At 43.6% G+C, this 22,128-nt stretch overlaps 1 protein-coding gene and 2 long non-coding RNA genes across 8 annotated transcripts in view; 1 reads left to right on the top strand and 2 right to left on the bottom strand.

Moving 5' to 3' along the window:
• Positions 1-4,850, bottom strand: part of SPOP (speckle type BTB/POZ protein) — a 49,708-nt gene extending 44,858 nt beyond the window's left edge. For 2 of the 6 annotated variants that reach the window (XM_079949901.1, XM_079949902.1), the window contains exon 1: positions 3,960-4,330. The gene's annotated coding sequence lies outside the window, so the exon portion shown is untranslated. Of the gene's footprint in view, positions 1-1,824; positions 1,848-3,959; positions 4,331-4,429; positions 4,479-4,720 lie in introns of those variants that run through there. The other 4 variants (XM_079949899.1, XM_079949900.1, XM_079949903.1 and 1 more) reach the window with 4 other exon arrangements.
• The window catches only part of LOC307201141, a 394,453-nt gene extending 385,299 nt beyond the window's left edge, over positions 1-9,154 (top strand). The window contains exon 2 of the long non-coding RNA XR_013832580.1: positions 7,647-9,154. This is a non-coding gene — a long non-coding RNA (uncharacterized lncRNA). The remainder of the gene's footprint in view (positions 1-7,646) is intronic.
• A 4,400-nt stretch (positions 9,155-13,554) lies between these two features.
• On the bottom strand, positions 13,555-21,846 carry LOC307201193. The gene is made up of 3 exons (XR_013832634.1): positions 21,606-21,846; positions 20,246-20,667; positions 13,555-13,932 (listed from the first exon to the last, which is right to left on the bottom strand). It is a non-coding gene; the product is annotated as an uncharacterized lncRNA (long non-coding RNA).
• Between the last annotated feature and the right edge of the window lie 282 nt (positions 21,847-22,128).

The raw sequence follows: 22,128 nt of genomic DNA, 5'->3' as shown, positions 1-22,128 counted from the left end.
CGCAAATTTGCTTGAATTTCAGTTACAAGAACCATCTTAGCAAAACTGTATTCACATGGCTTAGCATAAGTTCTTGCAAATTAGATGGCAGCTCCTAAAAAAAAAAATAGTAGTCTGCCTTTCCATATACAGTGGTACCTCGGGTTACATACACTTCAGGTTACAGACTCCGCTAACCCAGAAATAGTAAGAACTTTGCTTAAGAGTTAAGAAATTTGCTTCAGGATGAGAACAGAAATTGTGCTCCAGCGGCATAGCAGCAGCTGGAGGCCCCATTAGCTAAAGTGGTGCTTCAGGTTAAGAACAGTTTCAGGTTAAGAATGGACCTCCGGAACGAATTAAGTACTTAACCCGAGGTGCCACTGTATATAGGTTAGTTATATCTATCACATCAATGGCTTAGATTAACTACTGTTTTAGATTTCACAAACGCTTCCTTGCCCAATCACCTGCCTTTAGCCGCTGGCTGAGTTACTATGGTACATAACACATTCAAAAATATTTTGTTCTGAAGTTCGAGATGGGCGGGCAAGGATCATCCCGTCAATTTTGGCATGCTAGGGTCTAATAGATCAGTGGAAGGGACAATCTGGATTATACTGTCCCTCAATCTGGACTCAACAACCACCTAAAATGGTGGTGGTTCTCAAAGTATAAGGCAAACCTTCCAGAGGAGGTCACGTTCTTCCCCAACGCCTCCTGACTTACATCACTGGCATTCACTGACCAATTCTCCATTAAAGCAGCTTGTTCAACTGCCCAGGGCAATTGTTAGAGATTACACATGTGGACAGGTGTCTAACCTGTCTATGTTGCTGGGCTGTATCATTTCAGACTGCAGATGAGGATTAAATGCCTGAATGCTTCCCCACAGGAAATACTCTACAACGCATTCAGAACTATTATATCAGGGAAGAGATTGTAAGCTAGTCTTCTCCCTGACACGCTTGCATTGAACGTGAAGGGCCTATTCTTTTAAGCGGGAGAGTATTCAAACATTTGATTCCACATACAGTCTCAAATGGTACAGCACAGAAGCAGATAAAGCATGTGAAACTTCTACAATAGCTCTCTGCATCAGGTGTTAAAAGGAAAGCATTTCAGGAGAGTTTCTGTTCTAAGCAGTGTTAGAAACTCAGATAAATAAGCTAATCGCCAAATGGCACCTTAAACCTAGGTTACAGTTGCCACAACAGAATGTCTAAGCCCCATTGCCCCCCCCCATGAAATTTATTCTTTTTTTCATTTCTATACCATTTGATATTTTAAAGAAAAAAATCTCAAAGCAGTTTACACACAGCACATTAATACATCAAATAAAACAATCCAGAAAAAAAAACAAATTCAAGATTCAAGGTAAAATATTTCAGATCCTTCTCTAAGGGGCATTTTGCTTTCCATGTGTATGTGTGCGTGTGTGTGTGTATATATATCCATCTGCCCCATAGCAGAAGTACCCTAGGAAGCCAGTGTGATGTAGTGGCTGGACTAGGACCTGGGTTAATCCCTACTCAGTCATGAAAATCACTGGGTGACCTTGGGCCAGTCATAACCTCCTAACCTCCCTCATTGTAGGGATTGACTGAGGAGAGGAGTGAACCATGTACCCCCTGGAGAAAAAGGTAGGATATTAACACAATAAATAAGGTCTTCTGCTTAAGAAAGCTGGAGAGGCCAGCCAGCTGGAGATGTCAGTCGCCAACCTGGCAACCAGAGATCTCCATGTGGTCACAACTGGAGCAGCTCCAGTCAGAAAACGTGCCTGGGGAGTTTCTAACACAAATTCCAACATTCTCTTAACCCCCTGCCCCATCCTTTTCTTACAGTATGTTTGGAGAAGGGTGAGAGTTGCCACCCAGCAAGTCAGACACCTTCAGTTTGGTCTGTTATGTACCTTGGAATGTTCAGGCAACCGAAACTGATCTGTTTCCTAATATGCCAAAGGGAATTCTACATTCTCTAGGCCAACTGCCCTCCCACTTTGAATACATTTTTGAATTATGCTTTGGTAGTTGTAAGCCCACCATTTTACAACACAGCTTTTAGCTTGGAACATCCCAGACTCATTAGCGGTCCACAGAACAGGCAACCTACTCCTGTACAGCAGCCATTATTCCAGACCTTTTAAGACAGTCCTCCAAATAACTTTACCGAATTACTAGTTCACACTATTTTTTCCCCACTAGCTTTGCTGCCCACACATGTCAATGTTAATGATGTTTGGCTGAAAAGAAAATAAGAACCACTTTACAAAACTTCCCTGCCTGATCACTTGGAAGCAATTCATACCCATCATGGGTGCCTAGCTGAGTGGCTATTTTTAAAAAAACCCTGCTTTTAACTTATCACTCCCACCCTCTCTGCATGCCATGCAGTTGGTAACTTACCCATAAATCCCCTCACAGCTTGGTGAGAAATGCTGACAAGAGTGATTTGGCATGATCCTAGCACATCATCATCTCTTCCATCAACTCCTTGTTCCAGTAACACTTTACTCTTAGGTTTCTCTCTACTCTCACCCACTTCCAAACATAACTGACTGAGCTAAGCTTTCTCCAAAGAAGTATGCCAAAATACCATGGTAAGGCACACTGAGAGATTTCACACTCACATCTTAGTTAAGGTCCTCTTCCCAGAAGTACTATCAGAGCCTAAGTCTCAAAATATTTAGCAAGTGATGGACGATCTTCGTTTAGCCAAGTGGTCATATGAATGAGTAACGAATGTGCTTTTAACAGGTGTGGGTTTGGGGGTTTTTCGTGGAGGGTATGTCCAAATAGAGCCTTTTAAATATTAAATGCTGTTATACACTCAGAACTTTTGGGGACTGGGTGGCTTAAAAGTCTAAAATCTCCTGATTATCAGTTTGCTTTGCACACAACCTTTTATTAAGTACACTCAGTTGCTTATTTTGGCTGTGCCGCCAGATGGTATGAAAACAGTTCGGATGAGTTACATAGGTGCTACAACAACATAAGCAAGGCAGCACTTTTGTAAGTCTAAAAAAGGCACAGCAACAACAAAGACTGGAGGTGCTGACAACTTCTGCATGTGATGGTTTGTCCAGATGTTACGAGGGTCAGTTTCAATACAGGAGAAGAGATTCCTATGCCTTCAGTAGCTGCAGAGCAGAAAAACTTTCAGCAGCTGCAGCTTTACTCATTACTACAATACTGTGACAGCTGAAGCTGCAAAAAATTCTCCCTCATATGCAACTACCACACAACACAGGAGCCACTTTTGATTCTTAATCTAGTTAGTCCATTTATCTGCTCTCTCAGACCTCTGGGAGTAATGGTAAGTTAAACTGTGAAATAACTATTATGCCTCTCTTCTTTTTCTTCCTTTCAGAATCGAACTCACTGCACTGCATTCATCATGAAAATTATCACTCTTTACTGGATCAATGAATGGGGCGGCAAAGTATACGAAAAAGGCCTCTATTTTGTTTTCTACCTCTTTCCACCTCAAAGGCTCTAAGTTTTCAAAAGTAAACTTACACATTCCACAACTCCAACTGACTTGTGTAGTGGTGGAGATTTCAGAACAAGAGAGGGAACTCAAGAGCCAATTCATGTAAACCTGTCACAGGGCACACCCACCCATTCATTGGCATGATCTCTGATCCTAAAGTTTCCGATCCCTACAAACAAAAAACAAAACAAAAACTTGATGCTATCATTACCATTTTAACAGGTGTGCGAAGTAGAAGCCCTTACCCACAGACTACCTGGCTTTTTTCTCCCCCACCCTCCAGGCTTTTACCAGTGATTTCACACCATGTCTCTCAAATCCAAAACCAAAACTCATTGGACCATACAAGATCCCAGTCAAGGTTTCAAGGATCAAACGCCACCACTCCAGAAAATTCCTTTATTAACAGATCTATCTCTCCCAACCACTTTTTCCATCATTCAGTTAGAGGGGGTGGGGGTGTATCAGAAGGATGGAGCTCTTACCTGTTGGCCTCAGTAAGTAACTTCTGCCACTTTGTTCGCTATCAGAATAATCAGGGGTGGTAGGCCAGTGACCCAGGCAGGTGAGGTGAGTGGGGTATTAACGTAGGCAAAAAAAGACAACCCCCTCCCTCTCTACTCCACCATCATTCCTGGCCCCCTTCTTCCTTTCCCCTTGTGAAAGCTTAGCAACAGCACTCGTGGCTCACTATTTGGCAGCATGTCTCCTCTTGCAATTCTTTCCCCCTTGCGCAGCTGCGGAGGCTCATTATTCCGCAAGGCCCCTGCAGCAACATTATGCGCAAGCGCAACAGGAAAGGGCTAGGAGGTGCGGGAGGGGGGAGAGGAGATGGGAGAAGGGAAGCCAGGAAGCTGCAGGATGTGGCTGTTGCCCTTCCACTCCCCTTTGCGCAGGCGCAGTGGGGCGGCGTGCTACAAAACTTTTCGCGCCGCATGCGTGCCCTGGACCTCACCTGCGCCTCCTTCTCCCGCACGACGCCGAGTGCACAGTAAGGCGCCTGCGCAGCTCCCCGGCAACCGTTTGAACCTAAGGCGCATGCGCCTGCGGTTCCAGCGGCACAGAAACCACACGGCGCGCGCATGCGCACATCTCGCCCGAGGCTTTTCTCTCTGCCCCGCCCCTTCTCCCTGCGTCAGGCCTTTCCAGCTCATTATCTTGCGGCCGGTCGCCCGCGGCCGTTAATATACGTCTCCCTTTGTCCCTACGGCACGGCGAGCCACATCCGCCGCCCTTTCCACCTCACCTGAGAGCGATATGCGGTAGCTGCGACCGTCCCCTTGTGGTCTCCTCATAGCGCCCTGACCTGACACATCCGGGACTCTCCCGTGACGTCGCCACGACGCTTCATTCACTCAACAGGAGGAGGGGAGGTATTGCGCATGCGCCGCAAGGGACCTTCCCTGGAAAGAAAAATTGGCGGGAAAAACAGCAATTCGTCGAAGTGCTGGTTTTAGATTAACGGAGTGGGGAAACATAAAGAACATATGTCAAAAGCACAACCCTTTAAGTGCAGACCCTCCAACGTTTCTCTGATAAAAATAGGGTCGTCCTATTCTGTTTCTTCTATTAAAATTATTAAAATTTATTTATTTGGTTTTTCAAATTAAAATTTTACAGTCACATATCCAACATACAACATAAAAATAAGATGTCAAAGAATCTCCTGGACTTCTTTCCTACCCTTTGGGGGTCCTTTTGTTAGTCATTTCCTCCTGCATCATTTATAATAATCCAAATCTTTTACATCTCCAATATATCCAAAATTCACCATTAAACTAAAAGTGTTATTCCAATCCTGCTAACAATTTAAACTGTTTACAATGCTTTTTAAGATAAATTATAAATTTTCCCCATTCCTTGTTAAAATTTTGGTTTTCATGATTTCTGATTCTTCCGGTCATTTTTGCCATTTCAGCATAATCTATTAATTTAAGTTGCCATTCTTCTCTGGTAGGGACTTTATCTTATTATTATTATTATTACACCCTGCCCATCTGACTGGGTTGCCCCAGCCACTCCAGGCAGCTTCCAACGTATATAAAAACGTAATAAAACATTAAGCATAAAAAAAAATCCCTATACAGAGCTGCCCTCAGATGTCTTCTAAAGGTTGTATAGTTACTTATCTCCTTGGCTTGGGAGGGTTGCATAACTCCATCCCCCCCAACGTTTCTCCGATAAAAATAGGGATGTCCTAAAGAAAAGTGGGACGTTGCGGTATCAAATCAGAAACCGGGACGGCTTCTGTAAATCCGGGACTGTCCCTAGAAAATAGGGACACTTGGAGGGTCTGGTCACATACTTTGTGGACAGCCTCAGTCAGTGCATCACATTCCCAAAATTGGAGCAGACGAGCCAATGGTAACTGAAGAAACGGAAAACTGCAGAAGCGCCCCCCCCCCTTTCTGACTTCCTTTAACGCTTCCACAAATGACAATATTTTGGAGGTCCCAAGTCACAAGGTGGTTAGATTGGTCTCAACTAGGGCCAGGGCCTTTTCAGTACTGGCCCCGACTTGGTGGAACACTCTGTCACAAGCGACTAGGGCCCTGCGGGACTTGACATCTTTCCGCAGGGCCAGCAAGACAGAGCTGTTCCGCCTGGCCTTTGGTTTGGACTCGGTCTGACCCTTATGTTTCCCTCCCCTTGTGGTTTAGATCTATGGGCTACTTTTAAAATGAGGCTGCATTTTAAATAGAATTTTAATCTGTATTTTAAATTGGTCACACACACCCCCCCATTATGCTTTTACTGTAATTTTTACTGGTGTTAGCCACCCTGAGCCCGGCTCTGGCTGGGGAGAGCAGGGTATAAATTTTAAAAAATATTATTATTATTAATGCAAAAGGAGAGACCAGAATTCCAATCCTCCTTGTTAAGTTGTGGGTGAACATATCAGACCACACAGCGATTCTTCAAACAGCTCTTGTTTATTCACAGGCCAGAACAGAACTGAACTGAAGGGTTCAGCCAGCCTGCTTAAATAGAGCTCCACTACAACGCAACAGTAACCACTTTCTGTAACTATCCAATCACTGAACGTCACTTTCATTCCCTTATTTGCATATGTGGACCTGAGTGAAAACTATCTACAGTATCCCCCTGCTGGCCCAGGGTGAGAACTTCAGAACATAACACTCCTCTAAATCGTAGAATTGTGGAGTTAGAAGGGACCCTGTGAGTCATCTAATCCAGCCCCCTGCAATGCAGGAATCTCGACTAAAGCATCCATGACAGATGGCCAGGCCATCCAATCTCTGCTTAAAAGCCTCCAGTGAAGGAGAGTCCTCTTTGTGTGTGCAGAAGAGCCCCCATACCGAAGTGTGGAACAGTGAGTGGCCTTTTCATACTGTGATTGCAGGGAAAGAAGCTGTGCTCTTTCAATGGGCACGCAGCTCTTGTCAGAAATAAATGTATGGTTGCTGCTGGCAACATGGTGTGTTTATGAATTCCTGCTTTTAATCCATGAAGCAGACGGTTTAGGAGCAAAAGGAGTCCTTTGATTCTGAATTCTGAGACTCATGAGCAACCTGTATCCAATTAAACCACAAAGGTACTGCCTACGCAGCATGGGCTTTTGAATGAAACTTTGACGGGGTTAATGATGCAGACTTTCAAGGTGCCCACAGGCAATATTTAATTCTTCTAAGGTAGGATACTGCAGGTTGTTGGTTTTCTTTTTAACAGCAGGCTTCTTAACTCCACCTTGCTCTTACTTTTACAATTGCTTTTCTTCCTAAAATGAAATAGGTGAATCAATCTTATTATTGTTCTCATATTACAGATCGGGAAACTGAGGTTGAGAGACTGGCTAAATCTACCCTGCCTTGTTCTTGAGCCCGTAGTGGAAATTCCACCAATCTTTCTCCAGTTCTCATATGTGGGAGAATATCTACTGAGGAAGGGCAGAGAGCATAAAATGCTTAAGAGAGTTGTGGGTGCAAGTGTGAAGATTACAAATCCTTTTAGAAAAAACGTGAGGGTCTTTACTTGTATCATGTATACTCTTCTTTCTTCTTTGGCGATCACTCATAGCTGATTAAGATTGTCCTCCATGAACACAATCTTAACAGTGAGTCTGTAAGTGACTGTGGGGGTCAATTCTGGATCCACACATCTTTCCACAGTGGGGACATAGGTTTCCAGGTGGGAGTTGAGGGTTTGCCAAGCGTGCTTCCTCTTAGCATGTTTCTCCCTTTCGTTCTGAGTTTGAGCATCTTCAAAGTCCATGACACCTTTGATAAAGGCTGTTATCCAACTAGAGCACTCACAGGCCAGTGTTTCCCAGTTGTTGGTGTTTATACTACATTTTTTTAGATTTGCCTTGAGAGAGTCTTTAAACCTCTTTTGTTGACCACCAGCATTACGCTTTCCATATTATTATTATTTTCAGTTCATCTTTATTGGTTTCTTTTAACAAACATTCATAAAATCACATTATAACGTTTCAAATTTTCCTGTCATTAAACATGTGATCCTAAAACATAATGAAGAAAACAAAGGTATATTCTTAATCATTTGATTCATTTGTATTCCATTTACATCTGACTTCCCTCCCCTTCTTACCTGGTTCCTCAATTTTGCTTAATTGAGTGCCTGTCATAACATATCTGTATACTTAGTAACCTACTTTTCTACTATGCAGTGTTTTAATATTTCTCCTTACAAGAGTTATTCTAAACCAACCAAAATTTATACTTCTCCATAATATCTTTTCAAATACTGTTTAAATATATTCCAATCATTTTTAAATTTTTGTTTCATTTGATCTCTTATCTGCCCTGTCAGCTTATTCACCTCAGCATACTCAACATATGCTTTCCATTTTTAAGTTCAAAATGAAGTAGTTCCTTTGGAAGAAGATACTCAGGCATCCGAACAACATGACCAGTCCAACGAAGTTGATGTTGAAGAATCATCGCTTTGACACTGGTGATCTTTGCTTCTTCCAGAACACTGGCATTAGTTCGCCTGTCTTCCCAAGTGATGTGTAAAATTTTTCGGAGACACCATTGATGGAATCTTTCGAGGAGTTGGAGATGGCGTTTATAAGTGGTTCACGTTTCACAAGCATACAGTAAGGTTGGTGAGTACAATAGCTTTTTAAACAAGCATGTTGGTTTCACTGCGAATGTCCCGGTCCTCAAACACTCTGCACTTCAGTCGGGAGAAAAGCTGCACTTGTAGAGGTCAGGCGATGCTGGATTTCAGCATCAGTGTCGGCCCTTGTGGAAGGATAACTGCCCAGGTAAGAGAAGTGATCGACACTTTCCAACGTTACACCATTGGGTTGGATTTGTGGCGCTGCAGAGGGGTATACTACACATGTCAGCAATAGAGACATTTTCAGTCACCCTGATCAAGTGAATATAATCCGTGCGCAGAATCAGAATTCTTCATGCAGATCTGCTATACAAGATGCTCCAGTGTTGCAGCTGGAGAGGCAGGGAGTTCATCTAGCAGCTTTGGAATATACATGGGACCCTTTCTGTCTCCCCCATTCATATCCCTCAGGAGTTTGTCCTGTATTGTGCTAGACACTGTTGATCCATGAATACAGCCACTTTTCTACTGTTCCTTTGAATCTCTGGAGCAGGAATTCTTCTTCCTGGACAGTTGTCAGTCTGTCTTCACAAACAGAAGCCATAGAAACTTTATGCATGCTGACTTCATCACCTGTTTTGGTGCAAATCTGCAAAAACCAAAACCCCAGAAGGTGATAGGTTTAAATAACAGGAAGAGGAAGATTTAAATGACAACAACATTTTTCTTCTGCTCCACCCATCTGACTGGGTTGCCCCAGCCACTCTGGATGGCTTCCAACAAAAATACAGGAAAAACAACAACAGTAGCAGCAGCAACATCAACATTAAAAAGCTTCCCAAAGCTTTGGAGGTCTACAAAAGACTCTTTAACATCTGGCAGGGCTGGAGGGCATTCCACAGGGTGGGTGGGACTACCGAAAGGGCCTTCTGCTGGTTCCCTGTAGTTTCGGAGCTGTACCTCAGTTTCCGGGCTGAACGATGGATGGAGATACTGGGCATGGGAGTTCAAATTCCAGTTAAACCACTCTTTCTCAGCCTTGGTCTCCTTCAGTGGTTTTCTCAACCTGTCGGTCCCCAGGTGTTGTTGGACTACAACTCCCATCATACCTGAGCTCTGGCCTTGCTAGCTAGGGGTAATGGGAGTTGTAGTTCAACAACATCTGGGGACCCCACAGGTTGAGAAAGGCTGCCTCAGATGATGGTTGAGTATGATAAAGTTCAAGTGTCACCCTAGCACAGGAAAAGCAATCTGTATGGAAAACAAAATGCCCACAAGTGAGTCTGAGGCACCTTCTACACAGAAGACAGCCAGATGGCATTTTGCAGTGAATTGGTTCACATTCTTACCGCAGAGATCATCATATGGTGTAGATGAAAGTCAACAGAGATAAAAGTCCCAAAACCGTGAATGAACAAAACTGGGCAAAGGTGCTGTGTTAAACTGCATTATCTGAGAGTACTAATAGCCCTCAGAGGCTGAAAGGATAGAAGTGAACCATGACATGTTTTCAAAAAATATTAAGAGGTATTCTGGGTCATAAGACAATTGTGGAGGTCAGTCCCACATGCAGACAACTGTACAGTGGTACCTTGGTTCTCAAACGCCTTGGTACTCAAACAACTTGGAACCCAAACACTGCAAACCAGGAAGTAAGTGTTCCGGTTTGCGAACTTTTTTCAGAAGCCGAATGTGTTCCGTTTTGAGTGTTACGCTTCCAATTTGAGGGCCACACTTCCGTTTTGAGTGTTACGCTGAGGTCTGTCTGTTTTGGCTATTTATTTTGTGTTTTTGCGGCTCTTTTTCCTTTTGTTTTTGTGACTGTGTGAAACCCAGTTCAGCTACGGATTGATTGATTGTACGACTGCAGTACATTGTTTACTGCTTTCATTTTATGGATCAATGGTCTCGTTAGACAGTAAAATTCATGTTCAATTGCTGTTTTAGGGGTTGTTTTCAAAAGTCTGGAACGGATTAATCCATTTTGCATTACTTTCTATGGGAAAGCGCACCTTGGTTTTGGAACGCTTTGGTTTTGGAACAGATTTCCGGAGTGGATTAAGTTTGAGAACCAAGGTACCACTGTGTTTGGAGCTTAACCTCACAACCCATCACTGCCATATGAGTTTTGACGCCGGGGTCCATGGGGGAGCCACAGAAATCCTCCACTGCACTACCATGACATTCTTAATGATCATCTGAACACTTTGAGACAGGCTAGGGATATTTCGCCCACTCTTTGAGAAGCCGCAGCAGACCTTATGAGCGTTGACATGGCTTTGGTGGTGGCATTTCGACAGCCTTTTGTATCCCCAAGTTTCTAAACCGATGTCCTTGAAAGCAGTTGCGTGTGCGGATTTTTTAACAGCATCTGCTTTTTTAAAATAAATAAATAAAATAAAATTCACTTCCTCTTCGGTTTTTAATTATTTTGTTCCTCCGTTTTTGCCTTTCAATTTACTAAAAACCTAGAAATGTAATTAGAGGGAGGTTGGGCTGCGAGAAAGCTGCCAGCATTTCTACATCATGATTAAATATATCAGCCGTTCCTTTAGTGAGAGAAGAAGAAAAAACATATAAAAAGAAAACCCAAACAGGATTCGCGTAATTATCTCCCCGTTATCCAGGAAAGAATCGGTAACACGTACAGATAGACTTATTGAAAATGCAGCACTAATTAAAAACTCATATAAGCTCCTGACGATCGAGACAGTACAAAAAACGGTTATTTAATTATTTCTTCTTATTTGCTAATCTTTGTCTTAGCAAAACAAACAAAAAACTATTCCAAACAAAACCCTGCCACTGTTCACTGGAGGGACTTAATAGGACTTTTATCTATGCAACAGTCAAAGCAGACAATGGGAGCTCAATTTGATTCACCTCTCCTTATGCCACTGGGAAATCTTTGCAACTGATTTTTTCTGAAGGTAATCTAAAAAGGAATGTTTTTATGTGTGTTCAAAGGAAGTGCTGAGCTACATTCAGAGGACTTTCATTTTAAAAAATGTATTACTTTCCCCCCACCTTTTCCCACCCCTAAGTGCTTAATTTCTAAAAAGAGAGTTGCGTTGTAAGCCACTCTGCATGCGCCCAGAGGCTCTCACCACGCTTATTGCTTCCCATGCTGCGCAGCTGATCATCTGGTGAACCCCATCAATGATTAGCTCCTGCTTTTTCCTGTTTCCATATGTACCTAGTTATGTCGGAGCCAAACATTATGTTACATGGGAGGTGCATATAATTTTATTTTATTTTAATAAAAAGCAGCTGCAGGAAGTTGGAATCACAAGCAGAAGAACAGATGAGGGAACCTCTCTGGCTGATTTCAGATCATAATTTGTCAACTTGCTGTTGCTTCGACCCTGATCCTACTCTCCCTCAGCTGCGTTTTGGTTAAAACAATAATCTTCTGAGACACTGGCTGCAATCCCAGACCCTCCAAGTGTCCCTATATTCCAGGGACAAGTCCCGGATTTACAAAAGCCATCCCAGTTTCTGATTTGATCCCGGAATGTCCCGCTTTCCCTTAGGATGTCCCAATTTTACTTGGAGAAAAGTTGGTGGGTATGGAGTTATGCAACCCCCAAGTCAAGGAGATAAGTAACTATAAAACCTTTAGAAGACATCTGAAGGCAGCCCTTTACACAGGAGTTTTTTTTAATGCTTTATGTTTTTATATATGTTGGAAGCCACCCGGAGTGACTGGGGCACCATTATTATTATTATTATTATTATTATTATTATTAAGGATGTCCCTATTTTCATCAGAGAAATGTTGGAGCATATGCAATCTTATACTCATTTACATTGGGTATGAGTTCCAGTGAATTACTTCTGAGTAGACATGTGTAGGTTTCCATTGTATTACGCACATTCATCATGCAACTTCTAGTTAGGTCTGCTGTGGCCAAACTGAGCTTGATGTCAGGAAAAATGTGAATAGATTGCCTGGATTATTATTATTTTTTTAGTAAAAGCTGCCATGGGAAGCTTTCATCCATGTGGAAAATGGCAGCACCAAGCGATGGTTGACAATAGGTACATGTCATGCATGCAGCAGGGAGGTTAACCAATGTTGCAGCCCTGATCCTTCCCCTCACACATTTTTTAAACTATCGCTGGGAAGCATGTGGCCTTCCAGATTTTGCTGGATTACACCTCCCATCACCCCTGACCATTGGCTCGGCTGGCTGGGGCTGATGGGAGTTGGAGTTCACCAAGCATCTGAGAGGCAACAAGTCCCTCGTCCCTGTTTCAAACAGGCTGTGGGAGATCCAATATGAGATTTCCCAATATCATGTCTAATTTGGCCCCCACTCCAGCAGTAAGCCTATATCTGGATTGTACCACTTCAGGTTTACGACACCAGTGACAATTAAGCCTGGATAGCTCAGTTGGAAAGCTGGACGATAAAGAAGGCTGATCGCTGAAGAATTGATGCTTTTGAATTCTGCTGCTAGAGGAGACTCTTGAGAGTCCCATGGACTGCAAGAAGATCAAACCTATCCATTCTTAAGGAAATCAGCCCTGAGGGCTCACTGGAAGGACAGATCCTGAAGCTGAGGCACCAATACCTCATGAGAAGAGAAGAAGAGAAGACTTCCTGGAAAAGACCCTGATGTTGGGAAAGATGGAGGGCACAAGGAGAAGGGGACGACAGAGGATGAGATGGTTGGACAGTGTTCTCGAAGCTACCAGCATGAGTTTGACCAAACTGCGGGAGGCAGTGGAAGACAGGAGTGCCTGGCATGCTCTGGTCCATGGGGTCACGAAGAGTCGGACACGACTAAACAACAACAACAACAGCTCAGTTGGTTAGAGCATGGTGCTGATAACAGCAAGGTTGCGGGTTGGAAGATCCCCATATGGAACAGTTGCTTATTGGTTGGACTAGAATACTAGATGTTCCTTGGGGTCTCTTCCAACTCTGTAATTCTATGATCTAAGCCAGCTCCAGGTCATTGTCCCCTTTCCCCCTAATCCTCCTTCCTACGCTGATCTTTTAAACAGCAACTAGCTAGACAATTTGCCTTTTGAAATTCCAAGATTTGCTATGCTGCTCTTATCACTGCTGAGATAGAACCAATTATTATTATTCGTTACATTTATTATTATTTTGTTTTTATAAAAGTCTCAGAGCTGCTTATAGGGATCTAAAATATAGCAATGCCATAGCAGTAGACAGGAAAGAATTAAAATGGACACTGCGTTCTGCTTATCCACGTTTGTACCATCAGTTTTTGTCTGTAGGGCTTGAATAACTGGGTGAGATCCTTGAGGAACCGATACCTAACAATCTGTGTTTTCTGTTGCCTGCGTCCTTTTGGCTAGTGAATGCTAGCTGGGAGTGGCACAGGGCATTTAAAAACACACATAAAATATGTTAAATGCAGTGAACTCAACATGACTCTTGTTGCAGGAACCCCCCCACCCCAATCATTCTGTTTGTATAAACTTCACACACACACACACACGCCACATTTCTGTTATAAATTCATAGAAAAATAGAAAAACAATCATACATCGGATTTGCACTGTTTCATTTTATTTTTACTCCATATGACAAGAACTAACAAAGGGGGGTGACTTAGTCCTGGTCAGCCATAATCCCTTCACTGTCTCAGCACATACACAGGAGCCCTGCCCATGCCAACCCTGATGATCCCAGACAGAAGACAATCAAGATCACAAAGAACTTGCATATGGGAGTGGATTCAACATGGACTGAAACAAAGGACACTGATCAGATCTTCCCTCAGGGGGCAGGAAACTGCAAACTCCCCTTTGTCTCCTAGAAGTTCCTGGAAGGGGAGGGGGGAAAGGAGGAACCAGCCAGGTGACAAGACACTCAAGTTACCACCAACTCCTCCCTCAACTCCTCCTTTCTGTAATGTATGCATGATGTTTCTGGGGGTGGGCTAGACCTAGAGGAGGGGAATTTCAAAAGTTTTTATAAGGTCTTGCACACTATTCTTCTGGGTCTTTCCTCTCTCCTGCACGTGAGGGGAATACCCTGTTGCAACAGTTCAATAAAGGCCAAGCCTACAGGCTGCTGTTTTGCTCCAAGTTATCCTGGTTGGTGTCTTTGTTTTGTCCAAGGGAGCCCTCGGATTTTTCCGGTAACAGTTTGGCGACCACGAAGGGACACTTGGTTCTCCTGCAAAGGTGAGAGGGGAGATAGAGGGGATCGGGCGCCACTGGGCAACCTTAGCCCAGGGATCCTTCTTCCTCTCCCTGCCTCCTCTTTGCGGGCGGTAATCAATCGTCACCAAAAGCCTAACCAGGGGGAGCAAAGGCGAGGTCAAGCCGGCTAAAAAGAAAAAGGATCCCGGGATCCACGGGGGACATCTTCAAACGTGAGTATGGTTTGAAGTAAATACATTGGGAGGGGGGTGGAGAAGCAGCGTCCTCACGACAGCCAGACTTTCCTTCTTTCATTTCCGACGTTCCCTCTCGGGGTCGGCCAGGAACGTTCAGCTTTATCCTTTTCTCCCCCGATCCTCCCCTTTCGGAAAGTGGCCAGGGAGGTCGCGGAACTTTACTGTCTGACGTTCCCCCTCGGGGTCGTCCAGGAACGCCAAAACCTTTCCCTTTCTCTCCCCCCAATTTCTTACGCGGAACGTGTCCGGGGAAATTGTGGTACTTTTACTGTTTTCCGACGTTCCCCCTCGGGGTCGTCCAGGAACGTCTTAATCTCTCTATCCCTTTTCTCCCCCGTTTTCCGTCTTGGAATTGAGTCCGGGAAAGCGTGGCTCTTTACCGTTTTTCTCTGACGTCCCTCTCTCGGAGTCGTCCAGAGGCGTCCTTCAAAGCACTCTCTCTCTCCTCTCTCTCTCTCCTCTTTCCCTTTCTCTCCCCCCAATTTCTTACGCGGAACGTGTCCGGGGAAATTGTGGTACTTTTACTGTTTTCCGACGTTCCCCCTCGGGGTCGTCCAGGAACGTCTTAATCTCTCTATCCCTTTTCTCCCCCGTTTTCCGTCTTGGAATTGAGTCCGGGAAAGCGTGGCTCTTTACTGTTTTTCTCTGATGTCCCTCTCTCGGAGTCGTCCAGAGGCATCCTTCAAAGCTCTCTCTCTCTCTCTCTCTCTCTCTCTCTCTCTCTCTCTCTCCTCTAATTATGCAAACAAAGCTGCCCCTCCTGCCTGGCGACCTTTGTTAGGGATGACCTGGGTACGTGAGAACGCAAGGTTGTTTGTTTCCTTTCCAAACCTTCATTTTCTCGGGCCTTAATCTGGCATTGCACTGTGCAAGCGTCCAGTAGGGGTTCCGAACTTAGTCTCAAAGGCTAGGCAGGAGGCTGTCGTGGAGGGTAGAGGGGGAAATTGTCTTGTAAACAGCGCTGAGGTAAGGAATTCCGGGCAGAGAGACCCGTGGTTGAGTTTCCGGGCAGAGACCCGTGGTTTGAGTTTCCGGGCAGAGAGAGACCCGTGGTTTGAGTTTCAGGTTCAGGTTTGAGATTTCCAGAAATTAATTCGTGGTTTATAGATAAGTAGGAATTGTGTTAGTCAAGGGTACTTTGAGTACTGAAAGGATCTTTTATCTGTCCCCCCTTTCTTTCCCATTGCCCCTCTTCCCTTGTGTGTGTGCGTCCACTCTTTCTGTCTTTAGCGTACTTCGTTAACGAAAAAAAAAAAAAGAAGAAGAAAGCCTAATAATAACATATGAGAGAATGGGAGCTCACTAAACACCCTAACTGGACTCCTCCTGGCAACAAAGCTTCCTTGAAGCCTTTTTGCCCCAGAGAGGATTCTAATATGCCCCTCCAGCTTGTCATCTCCAATTGGAAAAAAAAAAATAAAAGAAAAAAAAAATAAAGGGGCAAAATGGTCTTTCCAAGTACAAAGTATGAGACCATTGTAACTTTTAGTGGGTGGCTTAGGCCCACCACCTGGAACCCAGGGCACAGTGGCCACCCCAGGGATCCTTTAACAAAATCAGGGTTTGAACCCTTAGGGAGAGCTGAACACATCAAATTTGGGTTGTTAAACTATAACCTAAAGCTAGAACATGAAACCGTAAACTTAATGGTGCTCAGAAGGCAGTAGATATAATAACAGCCCAGCCTGAGAGCCCATGCATTTGAGATCTTAGTTTCTCAAAAAAAAAAAAAAAAAAAAAAAATCCTATGTTGAAAAAAAAAAAAAATAATCCTATAAATTCTGACTCTCTGGCCATTTTTTCCCATATATAAGGGCGTGGCATTGTTCCGCGAATTGCCAGAGGGATATTAGCCCTTTCCTGTACATAAAGGAAGCAATCCCTTTTGCTTGGGCTGCAATTGCTAGCTTTTGTGAATACTTAAATTGCTGAGTTTCTCTTTTTTGTTTTAAAATCTAACCCTATTTTTAAAATCTACTCCTTACCCTTCATTCCCTTTATTCAAATGGTAATTTAGCCAAAGGTTTCAACATTTTCAATAGTATAAAAGGTTTGCTGAGACATGAACTCTGCACATGCACAGAGGCTAGATCAGCAAAAAAAAAAAGGGGGGGGAAGAGATAGAGAGAGGAAGGAGGGGGAACTGTAGGAGCTTGGGCTGAAGGGGGAAATTTATCCTTATGTAAAACTTGGAGCCACTGAGGGAAATCGCCCTTAATGTTGGAGCCACTGAGGGAAATCACCCTTAATGTGTCTTTTGCTCCAGGGGCTTCGTAAGACAAAAGGTGTTAAGTACTGGACCATCAAAGTCAAGAGGTTGCCAAGTTTCAAATCTTAACATGATTAACATGCCAAATTCTTTTCACAGGTAAATATCAAAGCACTCCCCCCCCCAAGGGATTTAAATCACAGACTTTGTGTGCATTTTAGGAACAGCATTTCCTCACAGGCTTCTCACATGAAATAATTTTCCCCTTTTAACAGGATATGTGAACCCCGATAACAAAGTGTTTGTCCCTTCTTTTCTCCCACAGCAACTTTCTTTCCTGTTCTGTGAAACAAGTCTGAATCCCTGCTGTATTAGTGACTTCCATCTCTTTGTGGCTTTGACGCTTTAAGTTACAAATAATCTCTTTTCAATTATTTAATCAGTTTTTCCATGATGTCTATGAAATTAATCGAAGCACAACCAAACATTGTTTGTGGAATGGTATTTGTTTACCTTTTTGCCTGAGTATTATTATTTTTGGTTCCTCATAGGTCATTGTGTGTGTGTTTTACTTTGGGGACATGTCCATCACATATTGAAAGTCATTTTAAGCCCTTTTCCATTGTTTTCTCATTCTTTCGGTCCAGTAGTAATCTGTGGTTTTGATAATATCTTTGTATTATTTAATAATAATTCTTTTCTAAATCTGATGTCTTTGTGTCAAGTCTGTTTTCATCTGACTGGTAATCTAATTTTTGGCTTTCTTTTTTATTTTTTTAACCTTTGTTGTATTTTTACAGTCCTCTTTCTATACATGTGGAGTAATTTTTAATTTAATAATATGAAAACAACAACAACAACAACAAAACTAAGCGAAGGAAAGCAAACAAACTTAGCAGATAATAACAGTAATTATATGGAAATGTGATAATAATATTGAAATGAATAAAATGCTTAATCCGCAAAGATTTTTATTATTTGCAGCTTCCCATGGAAACTGAAGGACATCCTTTTTCCCTTTTGCCCCTTCCCCTTACTAACTCCTGTCTTTTTAAGTCTCCAAAACCCTGCCCCTTACAGGATGTCACTTCTACAGATGTGTTACTACAGACCTATGATGAAAAAGCTTCGCCACCACCTGCAGCAACAGACACCAAAGTTTTCAAAGTGGCCACAGCTATCTCTTTCAAAGGATATAGACTGCCGGGGGAGTGGGGCTGACAAAGGGGGGAGGAGTTGAATTGCAAGGACATTCCTCACTTTTGAACCTCAAGATACATGCGTAAAAATATCACAATTGTCTCAAGATATGCAACTGATACTATTAGTTTGTTTTGTATTATGTTATTATGTAGGAATGTTGAAATGTGTCTGACAGTGTGTTATTTCCACAAATGAGGGGAATTGGGGCTATTTTTGTGGCTATTTTTGTGTGTAATTGTTTTTTATGTTTAATGTCTTATTCCTTACACCCCAGTGGAGGATTCTCATACATTTTATGCTTTTTTTACAGATCAGGCTATTATGTAGTCCAATGTTTAGAATTAGATAAATTTATAACCACATTTAGTTGTTTCACCTGGCAATCTGCCAACTTTACCAAGGAGAAGCTTCAGGAAGGTGTGTATGCTTTGGTTTAGCCGGAATAATCCCTTATAGAGTTAAATTGACTTATTTGGACAAGTGCCCTTTTAAGAATGGGTTTCTTTTAACAGATTGGTTTGAAAAGTTGAGAACCATGGGGCAAGATAAATTCAAATTGGACTCAGTTTGAATTGGGCAAGTGTATCCAGGCTGCAATTAGCTTTTTGGTCCTTAATGTGCAAGTGAGCAACTTCCCATGACTGCAAGACCAGAGCCTATAATAATAAAACCCCATAGAAAGGCCACGGTAAAGACATTTCTCTCAGGACGTGTCCAAACCTGTGCCAGCTGTGGTGAGTGCCAGGCAACATGGTTAATATGAAAGCCCTAAGTGGATTCACCAGGGATTGCTACTACTGTGACACGATGCCGATGTGAGACCACAGAAGAGCTACTTTGACACCTGAGAACACAAAAATGGCGGGGGACAAAGCAAACTGCATTTTTCAGTCATTGGTGGACCTTCCTGCTAAATGTAAAGCATACGCCACTATTGAGAAAATATTTATTCCAAGGTGCTAAAATACCACAAGTAACTGAGCAACAAAATATTAATTTTACGTGATATCCTATGTCTAACTATGAGCACTGTTACACTGTTACATTTCTATGCAAATATCCTTGAGAAATGTGACATCCAAGTCCCTTTCAGGTTCACATGGACACACGCATCTGGGAGGGAGAATAGCAGGTTAATATTTACCACTTTAAATTGTGCGGAGAAAAGGATTGCAAAGTAGCCACCTTTGCAATCTTATCTCCGAAGGGGGGAACTGTTGCAGGAACCCCCCCACCCCAATCATTCTGTTTGTATAAACTTCACACACACACACACACGCCACATTTCTGTTATAAATTCATAGAAAAATAGAAAAACAATCATACATCGGATTTGCACTGTTTCATTTTATTTTTACTCCATATGACAAGAACTAACAAAGGGGGGTGACTTAGTCCTGGTCAGCCATAATCCCTTCACTGTCTCAGCACATACACAGGAGCCCTGCCCATGCCAACCCTGATGATCCCAGACAGAAGACAATCAAGATCACAAAGAACTTGCATATGGGAGTGGATTCAACATGGACTGAAACAAAGGACACTGATCAGATCTTCCCTCAGGGGGCAGGAAACTGCAAACTCCCCTTTGTCTCCTAGAAGTTCCTGGAAGGGGAGGGGGGAAAGGAGGAACCAGCCAGGTGACAAGACACTCAAGTTACCACCAACTCCTCCCTCAACTCCTCCTTTCTGTAATGTATGCATGATGTTTCTGGGGGTGGGCTAGACCTAGAGGAGGGGAATTTCAAAAGTTTTTATAAGGTCTTGCACACTATTCTTCTGGGTCTTTCCTCTCTCCTGCACGTGAGGGGAATACCCTGTTGCAACAGTTCAATAAAGGCCAAGCCTACAGGCTGCTGTTTTGCTCCAAGTTATCCTGGTTGGTGTCTTTGTTTTGTCCAAGGGAGCCCTCGGATTTTTCCGGTAACACTCTCTAGTTGTGCCCTTTTTTCCTTTTCCTTCTGCTTGGTCCTGAGCCACATCTGGGTCTCAGGTGCTATTCTGAGCCCACCAGAGAAAGGCCAAGAATTGGATTGCAGCAAATTGGTGGCTTAATGTTGCCAAGGCATGGATGTTTCACACACACTGACGGGAAAGGGCAGTGAGATTGCTAAGCAAGTGTGTTGTGCGTTTCCATCTGCGGCTAGTCTGGTAGGCAACATCTTCACCATCCCCAGCGCCGCAGATGCAGAGATTCAAAAGTTTCAAGCTTTCACATTGCTTGTGAGGAGGGGAACTTGGTCTTGTTAAGTCAACCGCCGAGCTCTTTGGTTTGTTGGTTTCTTATCACCTTTAAATACGATCTGGGGATTTTAATTGCATGCCGTCTGTGTGATGCTCTTATATATACACCTGTTTGGGGGGAGGGAGGGGGGAGGAATATCAAAGTTAATTTCTTAGAGAGGAGGTAATTATACTTTAAAATGCTCAGTTGTGAGGCACCGGCTCCCTAGTGCCTTTGAGTCCGTTCTTTGTTTCTTATTAGGAGCATCTCCGTCCTCTCCTCCTCCTCCCCAGCGAGGCCTGTCTCTTGTTTTCAGCGGCTGCCTGCCTTGAAGATGCTTTTGATCCTGTATTCATTAAAAACTGATCCTGCTGCTTCCCAACAGCCCTAATGGTGTGTGAAATTATTTCCCCCTTTCTCAAAGACGCCACTAATTCAGCTAGCATCCTCCTAGCTGGCGAGCACTGGAGGGGGGTGGAGGGGGGGAGAAGGCTGGGGGGTGGGAATTGTCAAAAGCTTCTCTGGGTTATTTAGATCTGCTTCTACCCCCCCCATGCCACCCACCCACCCACCCCCGACTCCCCCAGCCCCCAGCAGAAGAGAAATTAATCTTTGGCTTTATCTCCGCAATCTGCTTTTGCAAAAGGAGAAGTGAGAACTGTCTTGATGAAGGGAAGCGAAGGGCTTTTTATTGCTGCCTTTTCTCCAAGCCCCCTCCCTGCCCCCCGCCCCCGCCACCAATCTGCAGGTAGGCAGAGAAGGATAATTGGCCAAAGGGCACGGCAGAAGAAGAGGGTGATCTATCTAGTATGACAAGTGGCAAGAAGCGATGGCAAACAAACAGCGGTAGCAAAGGAAAGGCGAAGCAAAAAGTAGGCCTTAATGGGAGGACAGAGGAAGGAAGCAAAGTGGGCATCGCGCTTGCCGAGACAGCTGTTGGTTTTCTGGCGCCAGGAAGGGAGGAAAATACAAGCAGTGTTGTGGGACCAGCATGTTTATGAAAAGGCCTCGTGCTCAGAAGATGCCCAGGAAGGACCACACAACAGTTGGCAGGGCAGAACTTCACCCGCATTAGTGGCGAGGGATGCAGTCTAAGCTGGTCCTGCATCCCGGATGGCTCAATGGTACTTTCTCTCTTGTGCATGCAATTATAAAAGGATGCCCCTGCAAGAGAGTCTCGTGTCTTCAGAAAGGCTGCCTTATTGAATTGCTGCTTGAGCTGCCATGGGCAAGAGGAAAAGAACAAACAAACGAAGTAAGCCCTAAAAGCTATGGCAATGCAGGGAGGGTACGGCATGAATCTACAGTGACAGAGTAAAGAAGATTAAAAAATAAATAAATCTAAATATGACTTACAAGGGCACTCTGTTCATTTCCCCCAGTACTTGGGATAGAGGAGGACTGTGGTGATGAAGGCTGCAATGTGTTGTGTATGTCACCTTAAGCCGCTTGGAGGAAAAGTGAGATAAATGTGTAGTAATATAGTAATGATAAAAAAAATGGGCCGTATCCAGTGCTGGCCATACTTGGCACAAAACTCTAGTCACTTTTGTCAATGGTTCCCCCCCAAAAAACTGCATTTGGACCAT

This window comes from Podarcis cretensis (assembly GCF_951804945.1).
Source record: "Podarcis cretensis genome assembly, chromosome: 13".
Taxonomy (NCBI): Eukaryota; Metazoa; Chordata; class Lepidosauria; order Squamata; family Lacertidae; genus Podarcis; species Podarcis cretensis.
This window is presented reverse-complemented; position numbering and strand designations above follow the sequence as displayed.